General features: G+C 40.0%; 1 protein-coding gene across 2 annotated transcripts in view; it reads right to left on the minus strand.

Annotated features, from left to right (window-relative positions):
• cgnl1 (cingulin-like 1) overlaps window positions 1–5,271 on the minus strand; it is a 107,006-nt gene extending 101,735 nt beyond the window's left edge. For both annotated transcript variants that reach the window (XM_039770240.1, XM_039770239.1), the window contains exon 1: window positions 5,158–5,271. The gene's annotated coding sequence lies outside the window, so the exon portion shown is untranslated. The remainder of the gene's footprint in view (window positions 1–5,157) is intronic.
• Window positions 5,272–14,360: the final 9,089 nt, after the last annotated feature.

Raw genomic sequence — 14,360 nt, forward strand, 5'->3', positions numbered from 1 at the left:
AAACTATTGTTTTTTTATTAAATTTGAAAGAAAATTTTGAATAAACAGAACAGATAGCAAAAATATAAACCGGATTATTAGTTTGTGTATTAGTACGTTTATTTTACTCTATTTTAAATAGATAGATAGATAGATAGATAGATAGATAGATAGATAGATAGATAGATAGATAGATAGATAGATATGAAAGGCTCTATATGATAGATAGATAGATAGATAGATAGATATGAAAGGCACTATACGATAGATAGATAGATAGATATGAAAGGCACTATACGATAGATAGATAGATAGATAGATAGATAGATAGATAGATAGATAGATATGAAAGGCTCTATATGATAGATAGATAGATAGATAGATAGATAGATAGATAGATAGATAGATAGATAGATAGATAGATAGATAGATAGATATGAAAGGCACTATATGATAGATAGATAGATAGATAGATAGATAGATAGATAGATAGATAGATAGATAGATAGATAGATATGAAAGGCACTATACGATAGATAGATAGATAGATAGATAGATAGATAGATAGATAGATAGATTGAGAAGGCAGTATATAATAGATAGATAGATAGATAGATAGATAGATAGATATGAAAGGCTCTATATGATAGATAGATAGATAGATAGATAGATAGATAGATAGATAGATAGATATGAAAGGCACTATACGATAGACAGATAGATAGATAGATAGATAGATAGATAGATAGATAGATAGATAGATAGATATGAAAGGCTCTATATGATAGATAGATAGATAGATATGAAAGGCACTATACGATAGATAGATAGATAGATAGATAGATAGATAGATAGATAGATAGATAGATACTTTATTAATCCCAAGGGGAAATTCACATACTGCAGTAATTTTGACTTTAACAGTAGAAGGTTTTTCTAAAACATTACAAAGCACAGATCTGTAAGGATATTTTCATAATGTGGGCCTCATCGTGGGTCACACAATGAGACGCCGAAGAAGAGAACTGGCAGCCTTGGGGTTTACAGCTCAATGCTTCACTCGCTAGGCCACACACACAGTGCACACATTCACTATTTGCAAAATGCACCCTTATCAGCGCTGCCTCCTGGTATATTTAAAAAAAACGACATGCTATGTATACGTTAATGCAAGGCCTTTCCACGCATATTTCTGCAAAACAATGAAGGTTCACAAAAATGGAGTCTTAAGGTGGCAAAAAAAATCAAACAGTGTGAAGACTTGACTTAATGAGTCAAAAAGTTCATTCAAACACTCATTTAAAATAAGCATAACTGTAGTAAAGCATATCAAAAGGGGAAGTAACCGAGTTTGATGTTTTAATTGGTGATTTCTGAAAAACTCAAAAAGGTGATTTGATAGCTTAAACCAACAGGAAGCGCTCCCCTGGATAAATTAGCTAATAGCTAACCGAGTGTGGTAGACGAGCAGAACGGTCTCCCTGCCTTTCTTAACTTTGTTATGCAAACAACTACACGACTGCTAACGTTTTTTAAGCGCAGGAAGAGTTCAGATGTAAATCCCTTCAATGGTCAGAGTCCTCAGCCAGCCATAACAACTTCAGCAGCATCTTTTTCTTTGAAGCTTCAAATGCGGTTTGCTATGTTCTGCTCACGATGAAATGTATGAGAGTAGAAACTGTGCTTTCACAATGTTACTGATAGGATTACCTGCTTATCAAGTTCTCTTGAGAATGAAAACCAACCAGCTGAGCAGTCTCATTCCTTAATGTTCTGCAAACATTGCAGATGGCTCGATTTTTAAACAGCACCTGTAACTCGCATACCTACAGTGCAGTATTTCAAATATGCAGCTTAAGATTCAGGAACTGTCATTACAGAACAATTCACTGAGATATAGGTGTTTGTTCAAATAAAAGCTCTGCCATCACTCACTTAATTTTTATATAATTGTGACGCTCAGAGTATCTTACACATTTGCAAATATTTATTCTACCATGTGCTTTTCTCGTCTGTTAATTCCAATGTTGAGCCACTGTAAAAAGGCACATTTAAAATTATTTTATTTAAATAAAGCTCCATGTAATATTCAATAAAACTAAAAGCCACCGTGAAGTATGCATCTTTATCTTTTATTGCTATAGATATTTTCTTAGTTATGACACCACAAAGCCCACTTCAAGCTTTTCTAAGATGGTGAACATTCAGAAGTGTGTTGGATGGACCTCCTAGCAGTCTGTTCTATTAATCAGAACGCGCATGTCAAGCACAGGCTCATGTGGGGGCCAAAGCCGACTGCCAGCAGCCCAATGTGAGAAACAACAGTGGAAAAGGTGCCAGTTGATCATGGGGCACGCTCAAATATCCACTCTTACTCACACTAGTCCAGCTTCCATCCATCCACACTCTTAGAAATAAAAGTACTGGAGTGGTTCTTCAGAGCAATGCCATAGGGGAACCAGAAAGACCCTTTATTTATTTAGACTCGTAACAGGCCTCATACAGTTTTCGAGCCAAGAACAGATGGTAACAAATTTGTGAAATATCGTTGGCTCCTGGTTTGAATAGGACTCTCACTGCATACAGTAACACAAGCCAAATTGAGGCGTTCTTAACCTGTTAGTGTCCTGCTAAATTGACTACCAGCCGTTAAAATATTTCATTCTTTTTTTCTACATACAGAGGGTCCTCAGGTTATGACACAGTTCTGTTCCAACAACAGTGATGTAACCTGAATTTTCGTGTTAGTCGAAACACACCCTAGCGTAAGTCACATACCTATCCTAACACATTTGCAAAATCATAATCTAGAACATAAAAACTAATCCACAGAAAAAGGAAAAGGACATAAATATCATAAATATACTGTACTGTACACTGCATTATAGTAACAGAAAAAATGAGTGTAAAAAAAAAAATCCTTACCTTTATTCCTTCTCACGTCTCAATTTTTTTAAAGTTTTTATGTGAACTCGAAACGTTGTATGGCGAGACGTTGTAACCCGGGGACCCCCTGTATTAGGAAGTTTTTCAAAACGCAAAGAACCAATTTTATATGCAAAGGACCCTTCCCAGAATAAAATGGTGCTTTATCAAGCAAAGGTTCAACGAGGAACCACACAACCCAACAAAGACCCAGCATTTTTTAAAAGTGCACCCATTTGCCAACTCGCTTGTCTAATTCAGAGTCATGAGAAGCCAGTGCCAATCCTCACAGTATGGCAGGAACCAACCTAGGATGACACACGCTTCTACTGGGCCAATTTACAGCTGCCTGTTAACCAAAAAGGCACATCCATGAAATGTTGGAGGAAAAACAGGGAGAGTGACACAAACACAAGGAGAACAAACCGATTCCACACAGACAGTGCTTACCATTAACCAAAAAACTAAATTCTAACCAATTTCAGCTTCTTCCAGATGGTAGGAGTTACACAGTGTACTATCCATTTTCTTGGCTTAGTCTGTAAATGTCTAGAGGTTACCAAAACATTCCCAAAAAGAAAGCAAAGACGCAACGCTGACTTTAAAATTCATTGTGTGCTAAAAATGTTCACATGCAAAGATGAAAATACCCGGATTTAATGCAGGTAAAAAAAAAACACTTAAAATTAATAGAAGAGGTTAGCACATGCCAATCAAATGGTTATTTATTTTACATAAGACAACTGTAAAACAGTGCAAACATACAATGTGTATTTTATGTAAATGTAAAAACACAAGACATTAATGACCATCCACCACTTTGAAATTTAACACAATGACATCTACTGTTAATCAAATTCACATTCACATCCCAATGGTGTAAACGGTGTAAATTTGTGCAATTGTGCATAGTAACGGACGGCTGTCCCATCCATACTGGGCACTTTTTTCATTGCAGCTGTGATAAACTTCAGTTCCTCTCAAATGCCTAATTGCCAGCTGGCACACAGAGAGATAAAGGACACTGTTTGCCCATTGTTTCCACCCACAGCTCTGACAGTTGACCATGCTATACGAAACTGCCCTAATATCAATATCTGTGATGGACTGATAGCTCCTCCAGGTTTGGTTCCTACCTTAAGCCTACTGCTACTGGACTCAACTGAACCTCCCTAAGAACACTCTTTTTCCAAGATATGGGTACAGATCAGATATTTAGGTATCCCCTTCTGAGGAGTCATAGGCTTCAAGCTTCCTCCCATGTTAACAAGCGCAAGCTCTATGGTGGACTAGAAACTCTCAGTTGGGTGTGGTGAATATCTTGTGATGGACTGGAGTCCTGTGCACGGCAGATTCCAGTCCTATGCTGCACTGTGTGTCTGTACTAAAAGTGCGCAGTTTTCATCAAAAGGACGGATTTTTATTTGGTTTCAAAATGTTAAAGGCATTGTGAAAATCAGATTTGATTGATCCTTGAAATAACTAATAAGTAATACGCCGCCTCCCTCAACCAAGAAACTAAAGTTGCTTCCGATTTTGGATAGAACACTACGAAAGAAATTTAATCAAGAGCGCATTTGTAAATAGTGGATAAAATGCCGTACGTAATAAAACTAAACTTTACGAAATAAAAGACCTCGATGATTCGCTTAACGTTAGATCTGCAGAGGGAGAGGGAGAGAAAGAGAGTCGGGGCACTAACACGAAAAATAAATCATACTAATTCATGGAAAAGTAAAAAAAAAATAAGGCTTTTACGAAGAAAGGTTGCTACACCTCCGCCGCGTCCGGCTGAACGCCCGTCTGCACGGCTATCATCGGTATCGGCACAGTCTTAAAATCAAGGTTGTTTCATGGTTTGTTGTTTTTTTTAATTAAAACACAGTTATTTCATTTATGGGTGCATATGAGAAAAGAGGTGAAGTATAGCGCTCGGGGCAAGTCCAAGTCCGCCGTAAACACCGAGGATGAAAAAAATCACGGCGCCTTTATCTTTATTTCTTACTCTGTAATCAAATGAATGAATTCAAAAAACATTTGTGAAACCATATGTTTCCCACACGGCCACGGCAAGTCTACAAGTCTATATAAGTGTCACTTTCAAACGTTTAAGGGAAAAAAAAATCTGCCAACAGGCACTCAGTGTCCGGAGCAATGCCCTCCGAGACCGCGTAACTTGCGAAAGCCTGCAAGCCTTAAGTTGTTGTCGTTTTTACTGGATTATCTAAAATCGGCCCAATGGCTGACACTTACCGTGTGTTTGTAAAGTACTGCTTTGCTTTCGACTTTCAACGGCATTTCACGATCAACGCACCGCACGCCATCCCGCGGCAGCTCCAGACTCCGAACGATAAACTTTGACGAGACTCTGACACCAGTCCGTTCACTGTAGCAGCCGAGACAAGAGCCAAACCCCCAACGGAGGAGGTCCCGCCCACTCGTGCCCCACTGCACATCGTGATTGGCTCGGCTAGGCGGGCTCGTGCCAGTTAGGCGACCAGGTAAAAAGTAACTAGGGTATCCTGGCAACTCGGAGGTGGGTTGGGGCCCAGGAATGTAAGGCTATTGCCGTCTATGTGAAGTTTAAAAGTCGTAAGTTTAGATTCGCACACGATTACAATCAAAATACCGTCTAAATCGACATTTTTTTGCTCTCTTTTCTTCTTTGTATTGTTATCGCAGCTGTTCTCCTTGGGTGAAGTGAATAAAAACTTTGCACATGCTGTCATCGGGGCCGCATAAGCCTGCGAAGAAAATTACTTTTCAGAGATCCTACGTTGGAATAATAGATCACAGATGTGCGCTTAATTAATGCAAACAGAAAAGGGCGCAACGGAGTATCAGATTCGGAGACTCGGGGGAACCAAATGTCAATAGTGGAGTGCAAGGCAGGTTTTGAGGGGCGACTGGTGTAAAACAATCGCTATAACTTAGCCTGCGCCTGCCTGAGATCGACACAAGAAAGGAAGCACGACGTGCCGGCAAAAGGGCGGCTGCATAAACTCATTGTTATTTATTTATTTTGCAGCCGCCTTTATCCAAGGCGACTTACAAAGCCAGTTATAAGACATACACGAATGATTAGAAGGTGCAAGCACCAAACACAACTGAGAACAAATTAAAAAACAGCAGTATTACTATATGATTGTACCTTCAACTAAACGAAGTCTCAGATCAGTGCATTTCTGTCAGTACAACAGCAGTAACTCTGTAGAAGAGACGCTAAGCCATTTCAAAAGATTTAATGAAAAAGTGCGTTTTCAAAAGACGCCTAAACATGAGTACATTGGGTACAGTTTGAATAGCCCAGGGAAGATCATTCCACAGCTTTGGAGCCAGAATGGAGAAGTGTTATCCAGTCTTGCCAGGTGTCGCAAGAGGGAGGGATGGTCAGCGGTCAGGCAGAGACAGAACGGAGACTTGTTGAAGAGTCCTATGGAGGGACCAAACACTGGAGATAGTGAGGAGCAGAGCTGTTCAGAGATCCACACATCATGAGTTTTGAACTGAATCCTTGCAGCAACAGGAAGTCAGTGAATAGACCAAAGTAGAGGAGGAGTAGGAGTGAATTGAGGAACAGAAAACACCAGTCAAGCAGCAGAATTCTGGAGGAACTGGAGAGGTCAGAACGCAGTTTAAATAGTCCAGCAGAGAGAAAACCGGTGCTCAAACAAGGAGTTGTGTGTCATACTAAGCGAGGAATGGTCAGATTCACTGAATATTATGAAGAAAAACGTGACTGAGTCAGCGAAGAAATATATTCAATGAATGACAGTAAGAGTCACAACAAGATTCCTGACCATGACTGGTGGTTTAAGGATGACATCTTCAAGAACAATGCTTAGAGACATAACTGTGGAAGGAGAAAGGTTAAGTTGAAGGCGATGAGCTTTCTTCCTGAGGTGGAGGTTCTGTGGGTTGTAAGAGGAAAATTAGAAGAAGATCTGTGCATCATCAGTACAGAGGTTCTGTTTTCCAGTGCTGTCCCATCAAAACTGGGCTAATTTAGTTTTGGCAATCAACCAGCATGCCCTTCAGCAATCTATTGTAATGTTGAAGCCAGAGCTGCTTCTCATCATTTTATGATTTTGACCCGTTTACGTATTGCTGAAACAGAATTTACTTTGTGTGAGTTAGGGTCCCTCTCCAGTTCCAGGGTCCTAAGCGCAGCAAGCATTAACTGCAATAATGACTAATGCGAAAGTGAGGATGAGACCACATAGAAGGCACCAGTGGTGGGAAATTAAGTCTTATCTGTGAAGGAGCCACATTGTAAACCAGATATATAGAACCTGATACTCGTAGAAGCCATGTTCTGAATTCAGTTTTATTTGGGTGGGTCACAAGGAGCAGAATAATTTCTATAGATGCTAAGCAGAGCCATATAATACAAAGGTATATAGAAAATCACCATCATCTCATATATGCATCCCTAATCTCTCACACTGGGCAAATTTACTGTTGGCAATCTACATAATAGGCATTTCTTTATGTTCTAGAAGGATGTTACAGTATAGTACAAGCAGTAATTTGGCAAAGAAGGTAGTGGAACATCTAGTAAGTGGAGTGTTAGAGTCACCAGTCAACCTAACCTGCACATCTTTTGGCCTATGAAAGACAACTAAAGTACGCAGAGTAATGGCATTTGAACACAGAGAAATCAATCAGACTCAGTGGACAGGGAGAATGTTGGTCTATTAGATATAAACTTGTGAAAAGTATAAGTAGGAAAGAATTAAAGCAGGTCATTTAAACATACAGTATAACAGACAACTGCGGGCTGAACCATTTATAGAAAGTGTGTCCTAGCGGCTAAACGCTGATTTAAACTTCTGTGTCAAACCTACACCATAGTTATGGTGCAGGGTATGCCATTGTTAGCTGTTTATACTTCTGCGTCACACCATTGACGGAGTTTGTAGCATGCAAGAAAAGCGAATAATCCCTTAAAATGCAGGTCAGTTTTCTCCCAGGATTCCCACTCCTCTTGTTACACATTTTCTTCCATAGATGAATGTATTTGTCCTTCACATTTTTCCACTTTTTCATACATTTGAATGGAAATCCATTTCAGGAAATCTGAAGATACCCAACTGTCCAATCAGAGTTACATGGGTCTGCGCAGGGTTCAAGTCAATTAGATGCGTAGTCGCATTTTTGAAGAGGTATGCATCAGACCATGCTACAGATACGCCACAGGTGTTTGGGGGTGGCAAGTGGGACGACCGCCCCAAGCCCCACGCCTAAAGGAGCCCAACTTTTGAGGTCCACATGTCATGTTCAAGCAGATTTATCAGGTTATATTCTCCAGTTAAATTTTGATAAAGTCCGTGTGTTATCTTGCCAAAATTTAGCTGAACACTGTAATGAGAAAATCCGGTGTATGTTAACATTATTTTTATTAAATTTGCGTGCAAGTTTATACTGTCCACACATACCAGTAACAGCGTTTGACGTAACTGTCCCCACGTGGGGTTGGTCAGTCATAGGCTCCGCACACCCCTAAGGCCCCTGTGGACAACAGTGTACTTACAGCATAGGCTCATGCAGAAGTTTAAGGTATTGGACAAGAATGTCTGGTCAGTTCTGTAGCTACACATATTGTGATGGTGTTCAGTATGCAAAGCTGCTATATAATATCAAGGGTTTTGGTTCTATGGGCACCATGGTGGGGCTGAGGTTTGAGCCGGGTTCTTGGTCACTGTTTGTGGAGTTTGCACATTTTCCACATTATTGTGTTAGTTTTCTGCCTTTATTCTGGTTTTGCTCTTACTGACTTGAAGTGTGTAAAGGAACCCTGTTAATGTAATTGGCAACTCTGACTCACATTTTAGTGTACTGTAGGGTGGTTTCTGTCTCAGGCCAAATGATGTCATGGAGTTTTCAAAAAACAAATGAGTGGACAGATGTTTCCTTGACATGAGGAGAATCAAAACCAAGTGAACTCAAACATTGAGGTTCCACCATGAAAACTGTTTATGGGATGCTTATCTATAACTTTCAGACAGTGAGTGTCTAACGCTGTCAATTTTACAAAACACTCATTCAGCTCTCTGGAGTTGCCTACCCAATAGACTGAAAAGAACATAAGAAAGTTTACAGCCTTTCACAAAGTGTCAAAGATTGTCTGGATCTCTGCATGTGAATTAATACTCACGTATAAAAGGAGGAAGATTGAAGTAATGGCTGATGTCATGTAAGGAATGAGAGGAAGCGGAGGAGATGGAGGAGGAGGAGGAGATGAGCTACTGTAAAGCTGACAGGTGGACCGGGCACTGAATTACAAAGACCGATGAATGGAGTAGACGCCAGTAAGTGACAGCCTGACACGCCCAGGCCCATCTAAAGTCATTTCCGACTCATTATTTTCTTTCCCACACCATTAGAGGAAGTGTGTTAGAAAGGGTTTATCACTGATGTCGCAAATCAGACCAGATTAGGGGGCCGGGACTTGAGCCTTGTTTATTGACTTTAGGAATTGCCTGTTTCTTCTTACCTGAGTGGGGCTGGCTGGTGAAGGATTACGATTCTGTCTGCTGAAGCCATTTGCTAAGAGGTACACTTGTTTTTGTGGTGTCATTTTTTATTCCTACATTTAGAGAAATGCAAAATGTTAACATGCTCTTTTTAATTTTTTTTTTCCTTGCAACGGGTTAAATCTTACATCTATGTGTCAAATACCACATTTGTATGGCAAATCTGTTCATCTTATATGAAGAAGTCTCAATTCTGTGGCACATACTCATGTTATATGGCAAATGTCTCACTGTAATGTCAAATATTCAGTTTAAACATCCAATATGCACATTATATGACAAATGGATCACCTAAATATCAATCTTATGTGGCAAACACCTGTTGTACTGTACAACAAAAACTTTGTTGATACGTTTAATATTCATCTAAAATATCAAATAATCCAACATATATGGAAAATGTTCCACTGATATGCCAAATATTTAACTTAAATGTCAATTTTTATATGGTTTATACAGTGTCACACACGTGCGCATGGGAGGCAGCTAAAGGGCTTGAATAAGGACATTTGCGAATCATGCCCGGATGTGGCAGAGTGCACTGACTCTTTTTCTCCCTTTCCTGCAGACCATTCACGGGAGATCCCACCTGGCCCTCTTGCTTGAACACTCCGGTCGATTTTGCGACTTCTCTCATTACGCTAGGTATCATTGTTCGGTTGAAGCACAGATTTATTCATGCAAATCCAAGAGACAGGCTGGGGGGCTGAGAGGAGGGGGAGGCAGGACCTCAGGAGTAGGGAGGTGGACGGGACCTTCCTCACTCTCGCGCCAGCCTCCATTCGAGTCGCTCCACCTCTCACCACGTGTTGGGGCCTCCGCTTACAACAACAACAACAACATTTATTTCTACAGCACATTTTCATACCAATAATGTAGCTCAAAGTGCTTTACATGATGAAGAAAGAGAAAAAAGACAAAATAAGAATTAAAATTAGGGAACACTAATTAACATAGAATAAAAGTAAGGTCCAATGGCCAGAGAGGACAGAACAAAAAAAAAAAAAAACTCCAGGGGTTCCAGGCCAATAGACCACCCAGCCCCCTCTAGGTATTCTACCTAACATAAATGACCTCAATCAGTCCTCATTGTATTCAGGGTTCTCATGGAAGAATTTGATGAGGGCAGTCATGGGGACTTCCGGCCTTTAATCCACCAATGTAGGATGGGAGATAACGTCATCTGATCCTGAAAATCCTTCCAGTGCAGCAAAGAAAATGGCAGACTCTACAAAAAGGTCTTGTCATGGCTTCCCATCTGTTATGCCGTGTAACTTCTTTAATGACGGTTTATTTTCTCTCATGTGATTTCTTACCACCGTATCACTGAGGGAGGAATAGCGCCTCTTTATAATATATCTATTTAGGTTCAGGTTACTTAAGACGCCGCAATTATAAAATAAACTTATTCTAACCAGGGAGCTAGCGCCCCTATCAGAAAATACTTGCATGTTTACAAATGTACATTGTCATGGAGACCATATTACAAAAAAACCTACCATACCTAAAAACATTAACATTTATTTTAAAAAATAATTCTTGCTTCATTTATAGTAAAAATGAACCTCAGGTACCAATGTATCTCGTACTCATTGCTTAGCTAGCAATACCGATTTATCCAGCAGAAATTATCATCTACAGATTGTTAAAGAGTAACGTTTGACGTTTTTGAGAGACAGAGATCAGAGCTACGTGTGTTTTAGAGGGTAGCTGCTGATTGCCAGAGATATCACGCCCGTGTGCTCTTCTCCCATCAGAACTAAACACGATCAGACAGAGTGGCGATGTTTGACGTTGTAGCGTACCAGCCTTCCGCTTGGCCAGAGATACCTTGCCAACTTTTTACATTCTTGGCAAAGAGATCACAGCTACATTCTCGCTCCTGATAGCAAAACCAAAAATATTGTATATCCAGAGGCCCTGGAATATGAAAGCTATCAATATAAATTCTTCTCAATACAAATTATTACATTTTTTAATTGATTTTTAAATTTTGTCCTGTTTTGCTGCTATGCGGGCGGAGCCACAGGGGACAGCTAATATCATATATAATCTTAAATTAATTCCAAAAATGGCAAACACAAAATGTAAATCAGTAGGGTAAATGTAAGGAGCACATCTAAAATCTAAAACTCAACGTGAAGATGTTATACTAGCTAATCCCCTTTTTATAGCACCAGCATTCTGGTTTCAGACAGGCTCAAATCACGGCACAGTTTACAGCTTTCGTACGTATATGAAGAATTTGCTACAGTATTTCCATTTCCATTTATTTGCTTTTATCCAACGTGACTTACAGAAAAGGTAAACATAATCGAGTAACATTAGGGCCTGTTTGTTCAGCAAGTGTAAGGTAACAAAAGTTGATTGCCACAAATGAAGAGATGTACTAAGTAATAACTTTACAGTCATAGATTAAGAATCCATAAAGCAATTAAACTTAAAAAGTATACCAACAGTTTATACAACAGTATGCTGCTTACACACTCCTGCTGCCCCTTGTATCTGCTGTCATGTGTCCCACACTGTGAACATTTGTGATTTAAGTTGACTTTTATCACATCAGTAAGTCATTTTCTTTTTCTCTTTTAGACAAGTAAAAGGTGTAAAGACAAATATCGGCATGACACGAGCCAAGAAGAAATACCATTAATCAATTAAACAGAGCACATGAGTTCATTAAGTCTCCAGTTGGGAGTGTGACGTTTGACATGTTGACACCAGTAGTGTCTTTGGCATGACGATTCTGGTGGGGACCCACAGTCCTGGGAAAGGGGTGCTGTCAGAAGGGGTAGAGCCATCCTAAGATGCGTGTGTGTCGGTGTGTATAAGAGAGTGAGATGATCAGGCATTTAAAGAGCAGCACTTCTGAGTCCCGCTCCTCTCCTTAAATTCATCGGCCTTGGTATGTGGACACTGACGAGTCTCGGGAAGGACTTTCACATGGTTCACTTGATGGAGTTGGAGAAAGTTTCCTTTGAGCCCATTTAAGTGGCATGAGGCAGAGCAGTGAATGAGTGAATGTGCAGGCAGTGGACACGGCAGGAGAAGGATCATTGGGGTCGCATGGACGGAGGTGTGAAAGATTGGAACAGCAGCAGCAGGTTGGAGGGAAGCCAAGGAAGGAGACGTCTTCCAGTAAACCTCACATGAGGGGGCAAAGAAGAGACCTTGCACTCTACACTCTATTAGGCTACAAGAACCAGTGATTATAAAATGTCATCTAAATAATACCATAAAAATCACACAAAATGAAGATCTATGATACAATGAAAACAAAGGACAGCATTTAAAGATATTTCAGTATCAACAACAAATACCCTGAAAGCAGAAATTCAAATGAATATTCATAAATGTGTTCAGTGGACAAAGTGATAAATCATACTGTAGATAAATAATCAATGTGATTCATGATAATGAGGACATCTACTCAGATTATCAAGTCCACTCACCCTTCAAAATCGAGTTGTAAGGCTGAGCAAAGATATGGCTGAAGATTGCAGGGTCCGAGAGCCTCAGCATGCAACCCAGAAACAGGCTAGCAGCACCAGGCACACCAGCAATTTCACATAATCGGGAAAGAAATATTTTTCTCAATAATAATTGGATTGGACACATTATAAAAAACTGGAAAACCCTGATTATGACAACTAAGATGAGTTTTCTATAAATTTTTTTAACAATACATTTGACCACAAGGGGGCACCCCAGAGCCACAAACGCAGGACGCAACTCTACCAACACAGCTTTAAACAAATGAGATCTGACTATTATAAAAGGAAATCCTGAGACAATACTTTCTCGGAGATAATTTCAACTCCCGCAAGAGATAATCTCAGGTCCCGTGGGACGAGAATTTTTGCCAAGAGACTTTGACAAATCCCACCCTTCTCTCAAACATTTACAACCACACCCACGGTCCACTCACTTCTCATTCGTGTGAATGCTATTGTCAGACACAGTTCCTGCACTCTTGGCTACAAGCAGGGTCAGAAATAAAAGACAAAGAGTTGAAGACAAAGTAGAACGTCGTAAAGAGGTTCAAAAATGTGGGCACGATACACATGCAGAGCAGGTTAGAGATTATGAAAGTGCTAAAATTCAAAATCTCAAAAAACTGATAATAAAGATCGCATTAGCACAAACTAAAGGAAATTATTACTCGTTGAAATAACGGAATACTGAAAAGAGATTGAATATATGGACATAGGTGATATGACAGAAGTATGTAGATATTGTTCAGTTTTAAACTTTAAGTTGGAGACTTGTAGATCGTCTAATTCATGTTGCCATCAGGGAAAAGTAGTGTTTTTTCCCAATGAACATACCCATCCGCGAAAATTAAAAGATTTATTGTTTGGTGAAAGTGAAATCCACATACGCTAGCAGCAGAGATGCGAAGTGGCTGGTGAATAGCGCAGGCTGGGGGGTTGACAAGTTTATTAAATAGAACTGTGACAGGTAGATAATGGCTAAAATACACAACCACGGTTCTACAAGTTCTTCTAATTGAACTCCTCCAGGTGACCTTTGCCCTTTGCTTCCCGACTTTGACTCACCTAAGTAGGCGAGATGGCTACTTTTATGTTGTACTTCTGATGTCACGACACTGCATGGTGGAAACACTCCCAGGTCATGAGGAAGTTCTCCAAAATTTGGAGACCTTCTTCTGCCAGCACCCTCTGGTGGCACCCAGGGACCCTGACAGGGTTGATTTTCTGAACTAAGGGTCCCATGGAACCCTGCAGGAGTGCAAAATGGAATTGTACCAGGGTAGCACTGCCACCTTTCACCCCCGTGGGATAAACTGTTCTTGGTAACCAGTTTGTTCATTATATGAGCGTCACAACTGGGGTACCAACCTAGAGCTTTCCCAGCAGTGTTGCAACTCCATTAATGTAGTCCATCTGTTATCATCAG

This window comes from Polypterus senegalus, chromosome 12, assembly GCF_016835505.1.
Source record: "Polypterus senegalus isolate Bchr_013 chromosome 12, ASM1683550v1, whole genome shotgun sequence".
Lineage (NCBI taxonomy): Eukaryota > Metazoa > Chordata > Cladistia > Polypteriformes > Polypteridae > Polypterus > Polypterus senegalus.